Source organism: Diabrotica virgifera, chromosome 4, assembly GCF_917563875.1.
Source record: "Diabrotica virgifera virgifera chromosome 4, PGI_DIABVI_V3a".
Classification (NCBI taxonomy): Eukaryota; Metazoa; Arthropoda; class Insecta; order Coleoptera; family Chrysomelidae; genus Diabrotica; species Diabrotica virgifera.
Window position 1 is genome coordinate 127,971,592 of NC_065446.1, and position 20,953 is coordinate 127,992,544.

At 35.1% G+C, this 20,953-nt stretch overlaps 1 protein-coding gene across 5 annotated transcripts in view; it reads left to right on the top strand.

The window, feature by feature from the left end:
* The window catches only part of LOC126883916 (cAMP-regulated phosphoprotein 21), a 398,508-nt gene that overhangs the window by 279,320 nt on the left and 98,235 nt on the right, over positions 1–20,953 (top strand). The window lies entirely within an intron of this gene.

Here is a 20,953-nt window from a genome sequence, read left to right on the forward strand (position 1 = left end):
AATTTGATTTTCATATCAAATAGAAATATAACAAATCCCCGCCTTGTATTCGATAAAATTTATCTGCATTTTTAAATAAATTTTCTCGAGGCAAAACCAACTCCCTGTATATTTCCTTACTTTAATTTACGTCTTATACCCCTTCTTCTTGTATTACTCTAATTAGTCCTACCTGTAGAGTAATTGTTTCCTTATTTTCAGTGTCCTCATCCTGTGTTAGAGTGTCGGCTATTATGTTGTCTTTCCCTTTTTCCCATATCAATCTTCTGTCTTTTTCCTCAGATTTTTCACATACTTTTACCGTGTATTCTGCATCCTCGTTTTCATATGCCTCCTCTTCAAATGCCACTGTTTCGATCATATCTTTTTCGCTTTCATTTGTTAGCTTTATTTCTTCTTCTCCTGAGCTCATCTCTTCTTTTGAGGAATCCCAGTTTTCTTTTGCTTTTGATACTCTCAATTTTTCTTCTTCTGGGCTCAACTCTTCTTTTGAGGAGCCACAGGTTTCATTTTCTTTTGTCTTTTTCTGACTTTTTCTCCCTTTTCTTCTTTGTCCTTGCTTCGTTGCCAAATTCATTTCCACTGTTTGTTCTTTACCTGATTCGTCCGTATTTTGTTTCTCCTGTTCCGTGTCCTGTTCTTCTTCTTTTTCTTCTGTTAGATTCATCGTATTATTTTTCAAATCTATCACTACATGTTTTTCTGCCAATTCGTCAACTCCTACTATCATGTCATGTGACATGTTTGGCATTATTACACATTGTAGTGCATACATCTTCTTACCCAGTCGTACCATTACTCGTATGCCTTCATTTATAGTTGCCAATGTCCGTTTGTTTGCGCCCACTAAATTTACCCTAGGTATTTTGTAAATTAAATTTGTTAAGTTAACTTCTTCTATTAGTTTTCTGTTGACCAATGTTATTTCAGATCCAGTGTCTATCATAATTTTAATTGGTTTCTCGTTGATAAATCCATCCACAAATTTTAAATTAACTCCATTTTTCTTTTCGTTGTTTCCTGCCAATTTACTAAACTCCTTGGGGTTACAAAAGATTCCTGTTTGATTTTTGGTTTTTAGTGAGCGCCGTCGTGAAAAGACGCCGGTTGCTCCTCGTTGTTTATATTTTCGTCATAATGTCTCTCTCCGTCATATTCATCTGTCTGGGTATTATTTACTTCTCTTCTATTTTCTCTTGGTCTGTCGGATCTGTTTCGGTTTTCTCGATATCCCTGTTCATTTTGTCTACCATTATTTCTGTTTTCTTGATTTGAGCGTGTGATGTTTCTACTCTGGTATTCTCGATTTCTGTCCTCATTCCATTGCCTATTTCTTTGTTCATAATTTCCTCTTCCGTTGTCTCTATTTTCGTTTTCCCTTCTGGGATTAAAATCTCGTCTTGTATAGTCCCTCCTATTTTGATTTCTATCTCTGTAATCTTGTGTTTCTCGGGGCCTGTAATCTTCTCGCGACCTTCTTGATTTTCTTTCTCTTAAACGTGATTCTCTTATTTGTAGGAATTGGCATAAACTATCTATGTCTTTGTAGTTTTGCAATGTGATATGGTCTTCCAGCGTTTCTTCGAAATGTCTTGCAATCAGTTCGACTAATTGTTCCGATGAGTAATTATATTGTAAATGTTTTGCGTTATAGTAAATTTGTAATGCATATGTCCTTTCTGATATACCCATCCTATCATTGTATTTCCCATTTTGCAATTCCTTGTTAATTTCCAATTGTTGGACTTTTCCCCAGAAATAATTCAAAAATTTTTGTTCAAATTGTTGCCAACTGTCAAATTCTTCTTCTTTGCAATCGAACCATAGGCTTGCTTCATATTTTAGATGGTTTCTGATAGTTTCTTTTGCTGTTTCGAAATTTCCGATGTGCTGTATTTTCTTTTTCAGGCTATTTATGAACGGCACTGGGTGTAATCTTCTTACATCCCCGCCAAACCTTATCTTCACGTCATCTGTGCTATGTATAACCATTTCTCTTCTTTCTCCTACATTTTGTTGCGTCCGGTTTTCGGTGACTTGTTTTTCTATTTCTGTGATTCTTTTTTCCACTTCTTCTCTGTCTACTTGAATAGCATTTTCCAACTTATTTTCCAAATTTTCTATTTCCTTTTTCTGGCAATTCGTTATCTCCTTTATTTTATTTTGAATTATCATTTCTTGTTCTTTCATGTGATCCTTAATTTTCATTTCATACTTTTCTATGCGTTCCTCCATTTTCTTGTTGTTCTCTTCTATGGCTTGTTTTGTTTCCTTCTGATTTTCTTGCATTATTCTTTTTGTTTCATCCATTTTCTGTTTTGTTTCTCTTTGATTGTCATCCAGTTTTTGTTCCATTCTTTGTGACTGGAGTTGCATCATTTGTAATAATTTATCTATTCCTGATAATTCTTGCTGTTCTGATGCCATGATTGTCGTGTCTAAAATATCTTCTTGGTCTGAATTATTCTCTTGATTTGAATGTTCTTTTTGTTTTTTGTTGTCTTTGCTTTGGCTTCTTGTCACAGACATTTGTTTTCAAGAAGTACTGTCCCCGCCAAATATGAAATTTTACTAGTATGTTACCAAGACGACTTTTTCTCACCCAAATATTATAAATTGTCAATAAATATATCAAATGTAAATATCGTAAAAATAAAATATTAAATCAGTTATGTAAAATTTGTACCTAAAGAGATCTAAAATTTTATGTTATCAAATGTAAGTATCTCACTTTTTACCACAGGCATATAAATTTTCAAATACCGGCTTTACTCTTTCTATCCTTCAAATTTGCCACTAGAAATACTTTTCCATGCTTTCCACGTTGGACGACAGTTGATGTGATCTTGATTATTGATATGAGATAATATTCTTATTTGTCATTTAATTTAATCAATGCATTAATAATAATTTAATTAATTAACCAGATCACATATCAATATGTTTTCAATCTCAGGGCGAATTATAAAATTAATTACTTACTTACGTGGCTTCTCAGTATTTCTCAATGGTTCCTAATCGGGATAGGAAAAAAAAAGTAAAATAATACACACATATGGGTTACAATTATAATCAAAATATTGTTTATTTTATTTAAATGGCAATCACTGCTTAATATGTGCTAGATCTTATTATTCTTAAACATAACATTTACAAATGGGAATCTTATTTCCTTTTGGTTTCCAATTGAAAGTTTTTATTAACATTTAACTATTAGGATTTATTAGCAACAATTCTATTTAAGTTTGATGAAGCTTTTCTGATATTATTGATTATGTTCTTCAATTTATAATGTGGTATTTAACACGACAAACCCATACATTCATGTCCAAACAAATGAGACTGACCTTTTTCTGGTGAACTGAGAATGTCTTCACACAAGACCCGTTTCCTGCTATCCTTGGCTGCGATCAAAACCTCGTCCTGGCTTTCAGTAATGTTCTCCTTTGAAGATTAGCTCGTATAGCTCTCGTTCCTGCTTCTGTCGTGATGCTGTGTTCTACCTTTTTCGAAACTGCAATCAGCTACCGGGACACTCTTGGCTCAAGGAGGTTCTTTACTCTCAACCTGGCCTACCTCTCGTTCCACGATAGATCTCCACACTCACGGAACTACACCGGCTTTCTCACTCTCCGTACACTACCGTCTACTACTGGACTTCACTTCTCGACAGCTCAAAACATTCTGATCTATCTTTTCATTCATTCCCCTACTTTCTAAATATCCCTTCCAGATTCACAAATCAACCTTCCACCACCGACTCTCATTCGCAGTATTCCTCAAAACCAATTTTTAATCTTTCTAAATATGCTTAATGGATTTCAAAAAAGAAATAGTTAATTCCCATTCTAAAATTACTTTCTACTATTTACAAAATTTAATGACCTATTCTCTATTTCAACTGAGTCTTATTTAGCATCGGCTAATGATCGAACCTTCCGCGAACAACGATAATGACCTATTATCGATTCCAACTGAGTCTTATTTAGCATAGGCTAATGATCGAACCTTCCGCGAACAACGATAATGGTACGCGCCATTCACTTTGTTTATTCTAAGCGCATTTTCCCGAGTTTCGTTTAATCACTTCTTAAAATTAAATATAACAATTTGTTGTATACAGGTTGTTCTACATTTATATGCCCGTGGTTGAGAAAATTGAAAATATTTTATATTAAATTGAATCCTTTTTTATAATTATCAAAATTTGATTTTCATATCAAATAGAAATATAACAATATATATCTACGGGAAGAAGTGACAAAACAGTCTAGAAGATCTAGCTATATCACAATACGCACACTAATTCCAATGATAGCTTGTTAATACCAGCAGTATCAAAGAGATCAACCCTTACTTGTGAACTTGTTGCAGCACTATTATAAGCCGAAAACAAATTGAAGCAAAACTTTGCAAAAATTGCAACAATACTAATCCCAAGGTTCAAATCCATAAACTTTCAAGATTTGGTGGGACTTGCGAATACAATGCGCTATATACGTGAAATAAAGCTTGTAGAGGAATCAACATCTGCTTCTGAGACTAAAGGTTAAAGTTCCGGTAAAGAGCAAAAAGTTATAGATCTATGGACGTATCACACGAAAAATGGCAAACACGACGAAAAAGGGCAAGCTCCCAGAACCAAGAGCTGAGCTAATTCAATATTCCGATCTCCCCGTAAGGAAACGAAAAGAAAATCCGCTCAATTTATGAGAAGAAATAAAGCAGTATATCCAAAGTTATACAAGGTAGCACAAAACTACCTATGTCTTGTAGTGTTTCTAGGGAACAAACATTACTCATGTGTTCCTACATGTTTCTAGGGAACAAACATTACTCACTTCTATTTCTAGGGAAGCTAAGGCTATTTCTAAGGCTCAGAAAAACAATAAAGCTCCGGGAGTTGACGAATTACCAGCAGAACTGTATAAGGTAGGTGGCGACCACCTAGCAAGTCACATCCACTCGCTCATCAAAGACATATGGCAAGAAGAGAAAATACCCGACGACTGGAAGAAAAGTATAGTATGTCCGATCTATAAAAAAGGAGACAAACTCCAGTGCAAAAACTACCGTGGAATCTCTCTACTATGTACAGCATATTCTCACTATGTACAGCAAAGTTCTCACGTATATTATAAACCAGTGGCTCCAACCACTAGGGAAGGCGAAGGGATACCAGGAGATACCAGGATACCGAAGGGATACCAGGGAAGGCGAAACGAAGATATATAAAATAGCCAGAGAGCAAAGAAAGTAAAAGATTTTAATCAGATTAGATGTATCCGAGATGAAAATAATAAAATACTAGTTCACGAAAGGGATGTCAAAAAGAGATGGAGAAAGTACTTTGACAGCTTATTAAATGAAGAATTTGACAGACAGCCTGTAGAGTCAACGGAGACAGTAGCAGCAATGGTCACCAAAATAACCAACGAGGAAGTGGCTCAAGCGTTTCAAAAAATAAAGAAAGGAAAAGCGGTAGGACCAGATGATATTCCTGAGGAAGTATGGAGAGCATTGGGAGAGACAGGAACAAGGTGGCTAGCAGGTCTATTTAATAGAATTATGGAAGTCGGACAAATGCCAGACGAATGGAGAAACAGTATACTGGTACCTCTTTACAAAAACAAGGGAGATATACAACAATGTACAAACTACAGGGCTATAAAACTGCTTAACCACGCCATGAAAATATGGGAAAGAGTAATTGATAGACGGATACGTGAAGAGACCGAAATATCCGAGAATCAATTTGGCTTTATGCAGGGTAGATCAACAACAGATGCAATTTTCATTATAAGGCAGTTGATGGAAAAATACAGGAGTAAAGAAACAAACGCTCATATGGTATTCATTGATCTTGAGAAATCATATGATAGAGTTCCTCGAGAGATTCAGTGGTGGGCACTCATTAAGAAAGGAGTCCCTGGTGAATATGTAAAGATTGTGAGGGATATGTATGAGGGAGTAACGACTAGTGTTAGAACAGGTGTGGGAGAGACTGATAAATTTCATGTGAAAGTAGGATTGCACCAAGGCTCTGTGCTTAGTCCGTATTTATTCTCATTAGTTTTGGACCAGATAACAGCGAAACTACAGGGTAACATTCCATGGTGCTTAATGTATGCTGATGATGTCGTGTTAGTAGGAAATAGTGAAAGAGACTTAGAACAAAAACTGGAACAGTGGAGACAAGCTCTGGAGGAAAAAGGTTTAAAACTTAGTAGGACAAAAACAGAGTATTTGGAATCTTAATTTAAAGATGGAGCTACTACAAATAAAATGGTATCTTTGGATGGTGAAATGATTGCGAAAAGCAATAGTTTTAAGTACCTAGGATCGGTATTACAGAGTAATGGAGAAATAGATGGAGATGCATGCAGTAGAATTAGGGCTGGATGGATGAAGTGGAAAGAAGCGAGTGGTGTGTTGTGTGACAGAAAAATTCCAATGAAGCTGAAGGGAAAATTCTATAAAACAGCCATAAGACCGGCTATGATGCACGGAACTGAATGTTGGGCAGTGAAAAAGAAAGAGGAACAACGAATGCATGTGGCGGAAATGAGAATGCTTAGATGGATGAGTGGAGTGACAAAGAAGGATAAAATTAGAAATGAGTATATTAGGGGAAGTCTAAGTGGGGCACCAATTGATGCCAAAATGAGAGAGCATATGTTAAGATGGTTTGGTCATGTTCAACGTCGAGACGTTAATCACCCAATACGAAGAATAGCTGAAGTGCAGATTCCTGGAAGGAGTTGGAGAGGAAGACCAAAGAAGACCTGGGGGGAGACGATAAGTCAGGACATGTTGGTAAAGGGGATTAACATTGATATGACCCAAGATAGAATTGTGTGGAGAAATGCAATTAGGGAAGCCGACCCCGCATAGGGATAAGGCAAAGAGAATGATGAATGATGAGCAGCTCCAACCACTAGCACAAAATATTATTGGAGATTATCAGACGGGCTTCCAACGGGGAAGATCGACACTGGATCAAATATTTACAGTCAAACAGATCTTGAGCAAATCATGGGAACACGATATTGATGTTCACAACGTGTTTGTATATTTCAAACAGGCATACGACTCAGTCAAAAGGAACAAACTATACTATATATTGGCTGAATTGGCAATAACACACAAGCTAATAAGACTCATTAAAGCCACAATGGATGAAACTCAGGCATGTGTACGAATACAAAACTACCGGACAGACTTTTTCAAAATTTCGCAGGGACTAAAGCAGGGAGATGGGCTGGCCCCAACATTGTTTAAACTGGCACTGGAGTATGCGGTTAGGCAAATGCAAACTGGACGAGGAAACCTACTGACCAACCAAACGGTTCAACTAGCCGCTTATGCCGATGATATTAATATTATAAGTAGAACATCAACAGGAGCACAGGAAACATACGCAGAGTTAAAAACACAAACAAAAATGCTAGGTCTGGAAATTGACACAGAAAAAACAAAAATAATGACTCAGCCGAGAAGAAATATAGTCCCACAAAACATTATACGTGAAGATGACATTGAAACGGTTGGAAAGTTTACATACCTGGGAGTAGAAATATATGCCCACGGATCAGAAGAAGGATAAATACGGAAGAGAATAACTCAGGCAAACAAAGCTTATTTTGCCCTCTCCCATATATTTCGGTCTAAAAGTGTCCACCGAAATACAAAGATGAGAATATATAAAACCTTAATTCGGCCAATAACATGCTATGGCAGTGAAGCCTGGGTCCTGAAAGAAACATCCAAAAACAAACTCGACACATTTGAAAGGAAAGTACTGAGGAGAATACTAGGACCTGTGAGGGAAAACGGAATCTTCAGAGTCGATACAACAACGAGCTTTATCAACTTTATAAGGAAACACCCCTGTCAGACTTCATTAGAATACAAAGATTGCAATGGGCCGGACATGTGATAAGAATGGGAGAGGATAGGCTACCAAAAAGAGCACTGAATGGTAGAATGCAGGAAAAGAGACCGGTTGGAAAGCCAAGAAAGCGCTGGGAAGACACAGTAAACAGCGACGCACAAGCCCTTTTAGGAGACCGTGTATGGAGAAAACTGCAATACTTGGGACACATTACAAGAGGCGAAAGATATGAACTGCTTCGAATAATTATGCAGGGGAAGATAGCAGGAAAAAGGTCCATAGGAAGAAGACGAAACTCCTGGCTAAAGAATCTACGGGAATGGTATAGCTGTAGCAGCAACGAATTGTTTCGGTCAGCAGTTTCGAAAATACGTATAGCCCTGATGATCGCCAACCTTCGGAACGAAGATGGCACTTGAAGAAGAAGAAGTATGGAGAAGAACAGCCGCAGACAAGCAAGGGTGGAGGCAAAAAATAAAGGAGGCCAAGGTTCAATTCGGGCTGTAGTGCCGTAGAAGAAGAAGAAGATTTCTAGGGAAGCAGCTCTAATCATATCCTTCAGCAGAATATAGCAGGATCTGATTACCATTACTAAAAGCAGAAGTCAGCAACAAAATAGTCAGGAAACACATAATTTACAGTTATACATAACAACACAACACACAATACACAGACATATAATACATAAACATAACACACAAACCCATAATACACAAGCACAAAATAATTTGATATTAGAATTTGATATCATCCTGAGGATAAAAACACCACTCTCAGAATTTTGACTGCTGGAGTATCTGACCCTGTATTATCCTCCGTGTAACACAAATCATGACGCAGCAGTAGCAAGTGGAAGGAAAACAGGTACTAAGATACGATCAGTATATTGATTAAAAGTGCCTTCTACATAAACAGGAACAGTTAGATTATGAAAAATTGTTCCAGCCCACATCGTAATTTGTAGACCACTATATCGTCGGTGATGTGACAATACCTCGTATCTGCTTTTTCATGAATTTTGTAAGAGAGATTTCAAACTTTTTTAGGGTCACCTCCTGTTTTCATATGAGATTTTTTGACTTGTTTTATAGTAGACGCAACTATTTATTTACCACAAAACAAGTTAAAACTTACATATGAAAACAGGAGATGGCCCTAAAATGGGTTTGAAATTTCTCTTACAAAATTCGTGAAAAAGCAGGTAGGAGGTATTGTCACATTACCGACGATATTAACGAACACCCTGTACATGCCTCAGTCTCTCTTATCGACTATTTCCTCTTCAAACTCTCACTCTTCTTGAATCAGGATTGAGATAAAACCTAGCTGCACCTGTAAATTACACAAAACTCCATTCTTGTAAGCCACAATGCATATTCATCTTAATTTGAGTCCACGATTTCTCCATAACATGGAAACTCTCAATAGAGTACTATTGTGCAGGTTACCTTCATATTATCTACTCCTCGGAAGTTTGGTCACATGCAGTAATGTTATGCGTATTTTCGAAGGCACCATAGCAGGGTGTTCCGAAAAAAACCAAAGTTTAAACCAAAGTGTTTTCTGGTGATGGGTAGCGTATAAAACTTTAATTTCAAATTTCAATCCAAAATGTTAACCTTAACCCTTGCCTCAAGCCCCCCAAAAATATAGTTTCTTTGGTTTTTCAAAGATTTTTATTTATCGATCCTGTCGAGGAATTGGTGCACGTTAACGATCTCCATGTCTTTCAGCGACATTACCAAATTGTTCACATTTACGCTACAATCGCGAAATTATGCTCCGAGATACGTCAAAATGACGTGCAACATCAGCTAGTAAAATACCAGCTTCAATCATATTACAGCACGTATTATTTGAACTGTTAAATGCCGACCCTCCATGACTATCGTTGCGTTTAATAATCTTGTTTTAGTAAAATTTTACACTAAATACTGACTATCTTTAAAACTTGAAGCACTTACACTTTTTCTACAATATAAAGCAATTATTATTAATCACACGAATTTGAGGCGCTGTCACTTTTGCCTTAATAAAATAGTGGAACTGACAGATTAATTTTCACGGCATACCTCGATTTGTAGAGAACAAGTTTTCAATTCGAATGGTATGTACATCATAGACATAATAAGAATAGACAAGGCATACTGAGCAGAATAGCGTAACGCCCGGGCAGTCGATCGGTGGTCTATCTGTCTTTTTTTACCAAGCGATCCGCGCATGTGACAGACAAACATGGCTAGACCACTCAAAGTGAATATTAGCCAATGACTTCCTTGATATTGGCGTTACACCTCGATGTACAGAGCTGCCTATACCTTACCTGCTCTATTCTTATTATATCTATGATATACATATATTCCATACAGTATAAATACCGTTGCTCGTCATCTAAGTCGTAAGATATCTAAGTTGACATTGTTGCCAAAGTATAAAAAAATCCTGAATACAGTTTAAATCAAAAAATATATCACATAATTCTTGCAGAAGTGGATTATACAACAAAAGAAATTAATATTCATTGTAAATAAATAAAAACAAATAGAAATAGAAAACAAGAATTAAATAATAATCTTACGTTAACATAAGTAATAAAAACAGTATAATAAAATATACATTTATAATAAAGACTAAAAACAAATCTGAAGTGTCAACACCGCACCTGTCAAATAAGTGCTCAAATTTATGCCAAAATATCACCTTCGTTCGATCAGTTACAGTGTGTTCCGAACAAATGTGCTTAAAAAATGCGTTGTAATCCATTTGTACAAATGAAATGAAACAAGTTATTGTGTATTTCTTTGTTTACGTTAATAGAAATCGTCAAATATTATTTCTACACGTATGTAATAAAATATGTGTATAGTTCATTCGCTTTTAAGATGAGTAACGACGCCAGTTTCAGACAATTGGTTAGAAAATAATTTATAATACAGAATAAATTAATTTATAATAAACGACAAAACCCACGAATCAGGCGTCTGAAACTGGCGTCGTTACTCATCTTGAAAGCGAATGAACTATAGTTGCTGTAATTCCAGTGTTCTCGGCTAAACCATCCTAAAAGAAACAGACCTACCACTAAAATATTTAGTGTTGGTATCATGCGACTTCGCTTTATATGACGCGGATGACGTGCAACGGTATTTATACTGTACGGACCATATGGATGTATTAAAAAAACTGTGTTTAAGTTGTTATTGAAAAAAGTGGAATAATAGTGGTGTTCCTGACATTTTTGATGTGTGTATTTAACGATTATGATTGTTTTCCCTTTCATATATTAAAAACATTTACTGCTATAAGAAAATTACAAAGGGATGAGTCACCTGCATATTGAAATTTATTGTCATTATTAATTTTCCAATGTCTAGGTATTCGGTCGATATTAATTATTCATAATTTATGAGGTTTTGGAAATGTAACACGTGTTGTTGATTACTTTTAAATGGTACTTACTGTTAAATTTTATTTCCATTATTCATGTGAGTGCATACATCCAGTGTATTTTTTGATTATTATGTTTATTTTGGTTATTGTGTTTGTTGGTATTTTTCAAGAAGTATTAAAAATCGCTTAAAACTTGTACTAGACTTTATGGGACGAAGTTGCAACAGAGAACAATACTGTATACCTACTCAAATTATTCTAAGTAATGCAACATTTGAGAAACGAAAAATTTCAAGAAATATTAATTTTGACTTTTGAAATACTTAATTATCGGTTCTTATTATCACCTTGAGAATTCTCAGCTTGTTCATCAAAAATGTGCTATCAATAATAATTTTGAAACGGAGCATAGTTGAGTTGAACTACATCCAAATCACTCACTCAAATTTCGGAGGTTTTAGGTAGTAGTTGGAACAGATAAATCAAACGGTCGAGGACAGAGATCATATGAATTTTGTAAAGAAAACGACATGATCATTACAAAGACCGGTATAAACTACTCAAGCGACGACTTCTTCTTTAGCCCATTTCTATCCAACTTTGGACATAGGCATTCCCCAAATCTTTCCATATCTAAAAATAAAATAAAAATTCCATTTTTATTCAGTTGCAATGCGAAGGCAAAGCCATCTTATTTTTCACTTAGAACAGGGAGCGCTGTCCAGCACTCTGAAACGACGATTTTCGACTCTTATTGGAGTCATCATCGGAGAGGCGTAGGCCTGCTGCTCTCTGCTCGAAGTGACCAGACCATGAAAGTTTATCCCCACATTGCAACTGACGTGTATGGATTTGGTGACTAGCGTCATCTGGCAGTTGAAAGGTAAAGTTTTCAATCCTAATAGCAACATTAATAATATTGAAAAATATTAAAAATATTACTAAAATATTTTTAAATTGAAAACTTATTGGTCCATTTCCCTGGTAACACCTCCATGGCTTCTAAAATTTGCCAGCCAGATGGATGCTGAAGCGAAGAAGACAAGAGGGAATTCAAAAACTTACAATTCACGACCCCGTCTGTTCAGCTGGTAAATTCCAACGGAAAATGGACCTAGTTACTCAAAGGAGTAAAGACCAATATAAAAATAAAATAAAAAATCCATTTTTATTCAATTTAAAAATCTTTTAGTAATAATTTTAATATTTTTCAATATTAATGTTGCTAGGCCGCACATCAAAGAAGCATGAAACGTGAAACATGCTATGGTAATCGATAAAACAAAAATAAAATTTGTATTGGGACCGTGCAAGTTCGGCAAATCGACACCTGGTTTCTATGCTCAGCAACATTATTCGCACTTTTGATTATATTGGCCAATTATATTAGTCCTGGTTACTGGATAATTGTCAAGGCCATAGTCCAAAAAAATAATACGACGAAAAAATAAGATTTAGGTTATGTTATTAAAATGCAGTACTGCAAGCAAAATACAATTAATTAAATTTACCTTTATATGATAATTTCATATGATATCAATATTGTGGAGCAACATATAATTTTTCTTCTTCATTGACAGTAGATATGAAGCATACGACAATTTGACAATTTCAATGGACAATGAGTTATTTAAGAAAGTTTTTTGGAAGTGAATTTTTTGCAAGATTTCTCCGCTATTCTCGCACGATCGTTTCTCGTATCCCCTCCAAGTACTTGCACACCGCGAATAGTCGTAAATGGATAGTGACGTGGTCGTTGCTGTCGGCGTCGTTCTTTAATTTCTTTTTAAAATTAAAGAAACGTGAAACATAAAACATGAAACAAATAAATTGTGAAGAACGAAACCGTTCATGTTATTAATAGTCTAGGAAACAGAGGTTGAATTTCGCAAACTCGACACAAGTCCGGTTTTATTTTTTTTCTGGTATACCAAGGGGTGCTTTTAATGAGGCTAACTTTTTCTAAAAATACTTCGCCCCGGAACACCAATTTTCATCCCTTTAAAAGGGGTAGTTTGTGGTTTTGCGAAACGTAACCCTTCCTTTACGTTTTAACAAAAAATTTCTTAATAGAAATATGAACAGGACTATATTTCCTACAATTTATTCCACGATAGCATATGTCTATCACCCTCCGTTTAACGGGGGTGGCGCTCCAAAGTTGACAAGTTTTTAAAAAAATATTAAAAAAAAATTATTTTTCCCTAACCCTAAGGGGAATCAATAAGAAAACCAGCGGCAATTAACCAAAAATAAGTGGCTGATTTTTTGGTATCGGTTTTATTTAAGGGCAATTGCCCATTTTTTAATTACATGGTGTTAAATTAAAAAAAACCCTTTTTATACCATCTGAACCTCTTATGCTAGCGAAAAAAACTTTCAGCTATTACCCATGTACAAGTGTTATTTACAAATTTGTATAATAATGCACCCCCATGTTTTCCCCGAAACCACCAAAAAAAAAAAAGAAAAATGAATAAATAAAATATGCAAAAATTGACTTTTGGCCACCACTGTTTAGGGTGCAAGGAAAGTAAAATATATATAGGTCATAATTTGTAGCAGACAGTGTGTTCTTTCATTTGCCATAAGTACTTATCAATAAAATGAATAGGTGACGAAAAAAAAAAACAAAGACTGGAGCCCGCCAAAGCATTTTTGAGGTTTACGGCGCCATTGTATAGTCTGTTCGCTAAACTCAGACGCAACTGGCTACATATTTTAGTCGATAATTTTTTTGTTTTTTGCCAATTTTGCAAAAATTTGCAAAATTATTAACTATTTAGTGATTATTAACTATTTAGTAATTATTTTTTGCCAATTTTACTAAAATTGGCAAAAAACAAAAAAAATTTTACTAAAATTGGCAAAATTACCGACTAAAATATCTAGAAAGTTGCGTCTGAGTTTAGCGAACAGACTATACCGTAACATTTGCTTATACGAAAAAAATGCATAGGACCTTATTTGTAGAGAAAATAGTGGTCTTTAATTATGTATAAGTTTTGTTTCAAAAAATACATACGTAATGAGAAAATCGTAAAAACATGCTCGTCAAAGGTATTTTCAGGGATTAGGGTAGTTTTCAGGGTAGTTTTCGCAGGGATGTTGCAATAACCATATATGTATATTTATGAAAAACCCTATTAATGGAGTATAGGCTCATATGCTAAAAGCGAAAAATTTTTTTTCAACCAAAATCGCTTTTGGTGTCCGTGTATTAGTGTAGGAAACAGAGGTTGAACCTTGCAAAATGGACACAAGTCCGGTTTTATTTTTTTTCTGTCATATCAAGGGGTGCTTATTATAAGACTAACTTTTTCTGAAAAAATTTCGCCCCGGAACCCCCCTTTTCACCCCTTTAAAGGGGGTAATTTATGGTTTTTGCAGAACGTAGCCCTTCCTGTACCTTTTACAAAAAATTTCTTTTATAGAAATATGAAGAGGACTATATTTTCTACGATTTGTTTCCGACAGCATCTCTCTATCGTCCACCGTTTAGCAAGGGTGGCTCCCCAAAATTGACAAGTTTTTAAAAAAGATGTTTTTAAAAAATATATATTTTTCCCTAACTGTAACGGAAATTAAAAAGAAATGCTGCGCAAATTATTCACAAATAGATGATTAATTTTTTGGTATAGGTTTCACTTAAGGATAATCGCCTTTTTTTTTAATTACAGGCTGTTACATTTTAAAAAACCCCTTTTTATACCATCTGAACCGTTTATGCTAGAGTAAAAAGACTTTCAGCGATTACCCATGTACCGGTGTTATTTACAAATTTGTATAATGCACCCCCATTTTTCCCCGGAACCACCCAAAAAAAAAGAAGAATTAATAAATAAAGTGATTTTCTTGGAATCCTTCACACACAATGCCCTTCATTAATATGCTTCATATATCATTTTATGCAAGTTATTATTACCCATGCATGAATACTAAAAGCGATTTCCTAGTGCAACCCCTGTAGCCAAAAATAATAAATAAAGTGGGGGGTTGAAAATTTTTTTTGTTTTTTGCTTTTTGATCCATATGTGCATATGCTTCATCAATAGTGCTTTTCAAAAATATATATGGTTATTGCAACATCCCTGCGCAAACCACCCCTATCCTTGAAAATATATTGCAGAAACTACCCCTATACCTTATCCAGCATGTTTTTACGATTTTCTCATTACCTATTCATTTTTTTTTTACAAAACTTATACAAGGTTAAAGACCACTATTTACTCTAAAGATTAGGTTCTATTCATTTTTTTCGTTTAAGCAACCGTTACGGCACAGTGGCACCGTAAACCTCACATATGCTTTGACGGGCTCCAGTTTTTGTTTATTTTTTCGTCATCTGTTTGTTTTATTGATAAAGTACTTATGTAAAATAAAACAACACAGTGTAACCTACAAATCATGACCTATGCACATTTTACATTCTTTGCTCCCCAAAGCTACAGTGGTGGCCCAAAATAAATTTTTTCATATTTTCGCCACCTACACGCATTTTATTGCGTTAATGCTATCTTAATAGCACAATATTCACCCCTAAGTGGTCGCTAAGCAGTGGCGGATCCAGGGAGGGGTGATGGGGGCGATCACCCCCACCCCTCTCAAACCAAGTGATATTATATTTGAAGATTATAAAAATATTCATTTATTTTTATAGAAATACTTATATTATATTAATATTATTTTTATAAGAATGACTTTTTATGCTTTAGCGACAGTGGCGGATCCAACATCGTTAAGAGGGGGGTGCCAATTGGTTAAATTTCTATAAAAATAAATGAATATTTTTATAATCTTTGAATATAATATCACTTGGTTTGAGAGGGGGGAGGTGATCACCCCCATCACCCCTCCCTGGATCCGCCACTGCGTAGCGACCACCTAAGGGTAAATATTGTGCTGTTAAGGTAGCATTAATGCAATAAAATGCATGTAGGTGGCGAAAATATGCAAAAATTTATTTTGGGCCGCCACTGTGGCTTTGGGGAGCAAAGAATGTAAAATGTGCATATGTCATAATTTGTAGGTTACACTGTGTTGTTTTATTTTGCATAAATACTTTATCAATAAAACGAACAGATGACGAAAAAAAAAACAAAAACTGGAGCCCGCCAAAGCATATATGAGGTTTACGGCGCCACTGTGCCGTAACGGTTGCTTATACGAAAAAATGAATAGGACATAATTTTTAGAGTAAATAGTGGTCTTTAACCTTGTATAAGTTTTGTTTAAAAAGAATACATAGGTAATGAGAAAATCGTAAAAACATGCTCGCCAAGGGATAGGGGTAGTTTCTGCAGTATATTTTCAAGGATAGGGGTGGTTTTCGCAGAGATGTTGCAATAACCATATATATTTTTAAAAAGCACTATTGATGAAGCATATGCCCATATGGATCAAAAAGCAAAAAACAAAAAAAAAATTTCAACCCCCCATTTTATTTATTTTTTTTTTGCTACAAGGGTTGCACTAGGAAATTGCTTTTGGTGTCCATGCATGGGTAATAATAACGTGCACAAAATGATATATGAAGCATATTAATAAAGGGCATTGTGTGTGAAGGATTCCAAGAAAATCAATTTATTTATTAATTCTTCTTTTTTTGGGGTGGTTCCGGGGAAAAATGGGGGTGCATTATACAAGTTTGTAAATAGCACCAGTACATGGGTAATAGCTGAAAGTCTTTTTACTCTAGCATAAACGGTTCAGATGGTATAAAAAGAGGTTTTTTAAAATGTAACACCCTGTAATTAAAAAAAGGGGCAATTACCCTTAAGTGAAACCCATACCAAAAAATCAGTCAATTATTTGTGAATAATTTCCGCAGGATTTTTTCTTAATTTCCGTGACAGTTAGGGAAAAATATATTTTTTTTAAAAACACCTTTTTTAAAAACTTGTCAACTTTAGGGCGCCACCCCCGCTAAACGGTGGATGATAGAGAGATGGTGTTGGAAATAAATCGTAGAAAATATAGTCCTCTTCATATTTCTATAAAAGAAATTTTTTGTAAAAGTTACAGGAAGGGCTACGTTCCGCAAAAACTACAAATTACCCCCTTTAAAGGGGTGAAAATTTTTTCAGAAAAAGTTAGTCTTATAATAAGCACCCCTTGATATACCAGAAAAAAGATAAAACCGGACTTGTGTCCATTTTGCAAGGTTCAACCTTTGTTTCCTACACTATACGGGTAAGGTAGAACGTGCACAAAGTGATATATATGAAGCATTTTAATAAGGGGCGTGTTGTATGAAGGATTCCAAGAAAACCACTTTCTTTATTAATTCTCCTTTTTTTGGGTGGTTCCGGGAAAAAAATGGGAAAACTGAAAAACTCTTCGTTCTGCTCCACCACAGAAACCAATGCAATGTTAAATTCTTGGTAGGCATTCATTTTACGCACGTAATAAATTATTCAAAACAATGAAACTGAAACCGAAAAATAGAACACGTCCTTTTTCATGAAACACGTTTCAAGAAGATAAAAATGTTTCATGGACACGAATCACACTCGTTTCATAGATGGGCGGACGTCTATTTGTTTAGCAGTGTTTTATTTCCATGAAACGTGTTTCACGTTTCATGTTTCTTTGGTGTGCGGGTTCCGAAGATAAAAATGTTTCACGCGCATGAATCACACTCGTTTCATTGGTATGCGGACTTCTATTTGTTTAACAGTGTTTTATTTTCATGGAACGTGTTTCACGTTTTATGTTTTACGTTTCATGTTTCTTTGTTGTGCGGCTTTCCTTAGGATTGAAAACTTTACCTTTCCATATCTGTCTGTCCTTGGCTGCGCTTTTCCAGTGAGTTCCTGCAGCTTTTACAATATCGTCTTTCCATCACATCTGAGGTCTTCCTCTTCTTCTTTTCCACGGTCTCCAGTTTTATTATTTTTTTTTCATTCCACCTTTTATCTTCCTGTCTCGCATTGTGGCCCGCAAATCTCCACTTCAACCTGTTATATGTTCTGTTACATTTTTTACTTTTGTTTTCTCTCTTATGCATTTGTTTGATTTTCTGTCTTGCAGTTTTATTCCCAACAGGATCTTTCCATTTTTCTTTGAGTTATTTCTATTTTGTTTATATTGGTCTTTATTAATGTCCATGTTTCGGAGCCATACGTCAGAACAGGAAGGATGCACTGATCACATACACGGATTTTTATGTACTATCGTATCTTTGCGCTTTTTAGTATCCATCTTGACTTTCTAAACGCTGCCCAAGCCAATTTGATTCTTCTTTGTACTTCAATTGTTACGACGACGACGACTATATACTTGGAAAGCCTCATTTGATGATGGCAGCAACCCTGGAATTCAAGAATTGAAATAGATCATACACTTGTAAGCGAGTGTTTCCGAAATACCGTCAATCACTACATTTCCAGGAGCAGATTTTGGATCTGATCACCAACCCATTGTAGCACATATTAAACTAATAGACAAGGCGAAAACGGCGGGTTCGTTGGGAAAAATATTCCCATGAGATTTTTTTGCATAATTACATTCGTGAGACATCCCAGAATAAGGTTCAAGAAGTCGCCCACGTGAAAAGTGGGCCAAATTTTTTTTAACATTTTTTTTTAATCAAATTGCAAAAATCAATATTTTTGGCCCGGACAATTTTTTTGTAGGTTTTTTGGACCATTCTGGATAAAAAAGGTCTCTTATAATTTTTCTCTAAAGTTGATCGTTTTCGAGTGAAAATGGCGATTTTCAAGGCTTAATAACTCGGTTAAAAGTCATTATTATGAAACTCAGAAAGCGACTAAGTCAAAGTTTAATTACCCCCCCCCCCCCCCACTACAAGATCCCGAAGAAATTTTTGTCATTATTTTATTACTAAGCTGTTATTTTTAAGTAATAATATTGAGCGCCATGCACGTGGTGGTCGGCCGTAAATGCTGAGTGTAAAGGCGGGTTGACATTACTAGTGAATAACGAACGTGGCTCACGCTTACGTATTTTGCCCGTGCTATTGTTAGATATTTAATTGTCTATTTTCAAACTCGAGCAGTACATTTGCATAAATGCAATGCATAGATACAAATGTACTGCTCGAGTTTGAAAATAGATAATAAAATATCTAACAATAGCACGGGCAAAATACGTAAGCGTGAGCCACGTTCGTTATTCACTAGTAATGTCAACCCGCGTCTATAGAGAGATGCCACTCCGGCCCGGCAGTCCAATTGTGCATCTTACTTGCACTTGCACTCACATTTACGGCCGCCTACGACGTGCATGGCGCTCAATATTATTATACGTGCATGGCGCTGAGTAATAAAATAATGACAAAAATTTCTTCGGGATCTTGTAGGGGCGGTATTAAACTTTGATTTAGTCACTTTCTGACTTTCATAACAATATCTTTTAACCGAGTTATTAAGCCTTGAAAATCGCAATTTTTCGTTTTTTTTTTTAATTTTAAATTGCTTATAACTCGAAAATGATCAACTTTAGAGAAAAATTATAAGAGACCTTTTTTATCCAGAATGGTCCAAAAAACCTACAAAAAAAATTGTCCGGGCCAAAAATATTGATTTTTGCAATTTGATTAAAAAAAATTGTTAAAAAAAATTTGGCTCACTTTTCACATGGGCGACTTCTTGAACCTTATTCTGGGATGTCTCACGAATGTAATTATGCAAGAAAATCTCATGGGAATATTTTTCCCAACGAACCTGCCGTTTTCGCCTTGTCTATAAGGTTAAAAGTAATCTACAACAAGAACTAAAAGTCAATGTACGTAACTTTGATGGTAAAAGCATAAGGGATAACATGAAACAAGAATTAACAATAGTACTGTTACGATAATTACTTTTATTTTTATTTTTTAACATTTTATGTTAAATACCTAAGATAAAATACCTTTATTTGGAGATACCTAAATTAAATTCTTTAATTACACACACTTATTATTTAATTCATTTATTATTTACAATAATTTATTGGGTATTTATTACATAAGGTATATTTTGCGTGACCGAATGTCTGATGGGGCGATCGAGGTCAGTGAATTGCCAGGTAACAAAAACAGTAACATAAAACAGTAACAGTAGCTACTTATAAAGAACATCGGAGAACAACTAGAAAATCCAGATGATCTATGGAATGAATTAAAAAAGAAAGTTGTCAACTGCACAATCAACGATTAACTTAATCAAAAAAGTAAATGGATGACAGAAGATATGTTGAAAATGATGGAACAACGTCGACTTATTAAATCAAATGAAACATCATAATATACATCTACAGATGAGAATTAAAACAGAGAAAAATGGATGAGAGAAAGGTGTGCCGAAATGGATGATGTTATATCAGAAGAGAATGGATAAATTATATATGAGAGTTGACCATGAGAGAAATAATAATACTGAGTTCTACTAAAATTGTACTGACGATCCAAAAATTATGAAAACATAGATCGAACGTGCTGTAAAAAATGCTTGGACAAAATTTGGAAAGCTTGTGGTTCACATGATATATCGGCTGTATTCAATCAGAAATTAAACCCTTTAATTTGTAATATCACAATAATGTTTACTTTCTATATACCTATATAGTTTTTACCTATATAATTATAATATCCTAGCTAATGTGGGCAGATTTGTATCCTTCAAGTAGATTTTTCTTCCAGCGCTATCGTATAACCTCGCTCAGCTA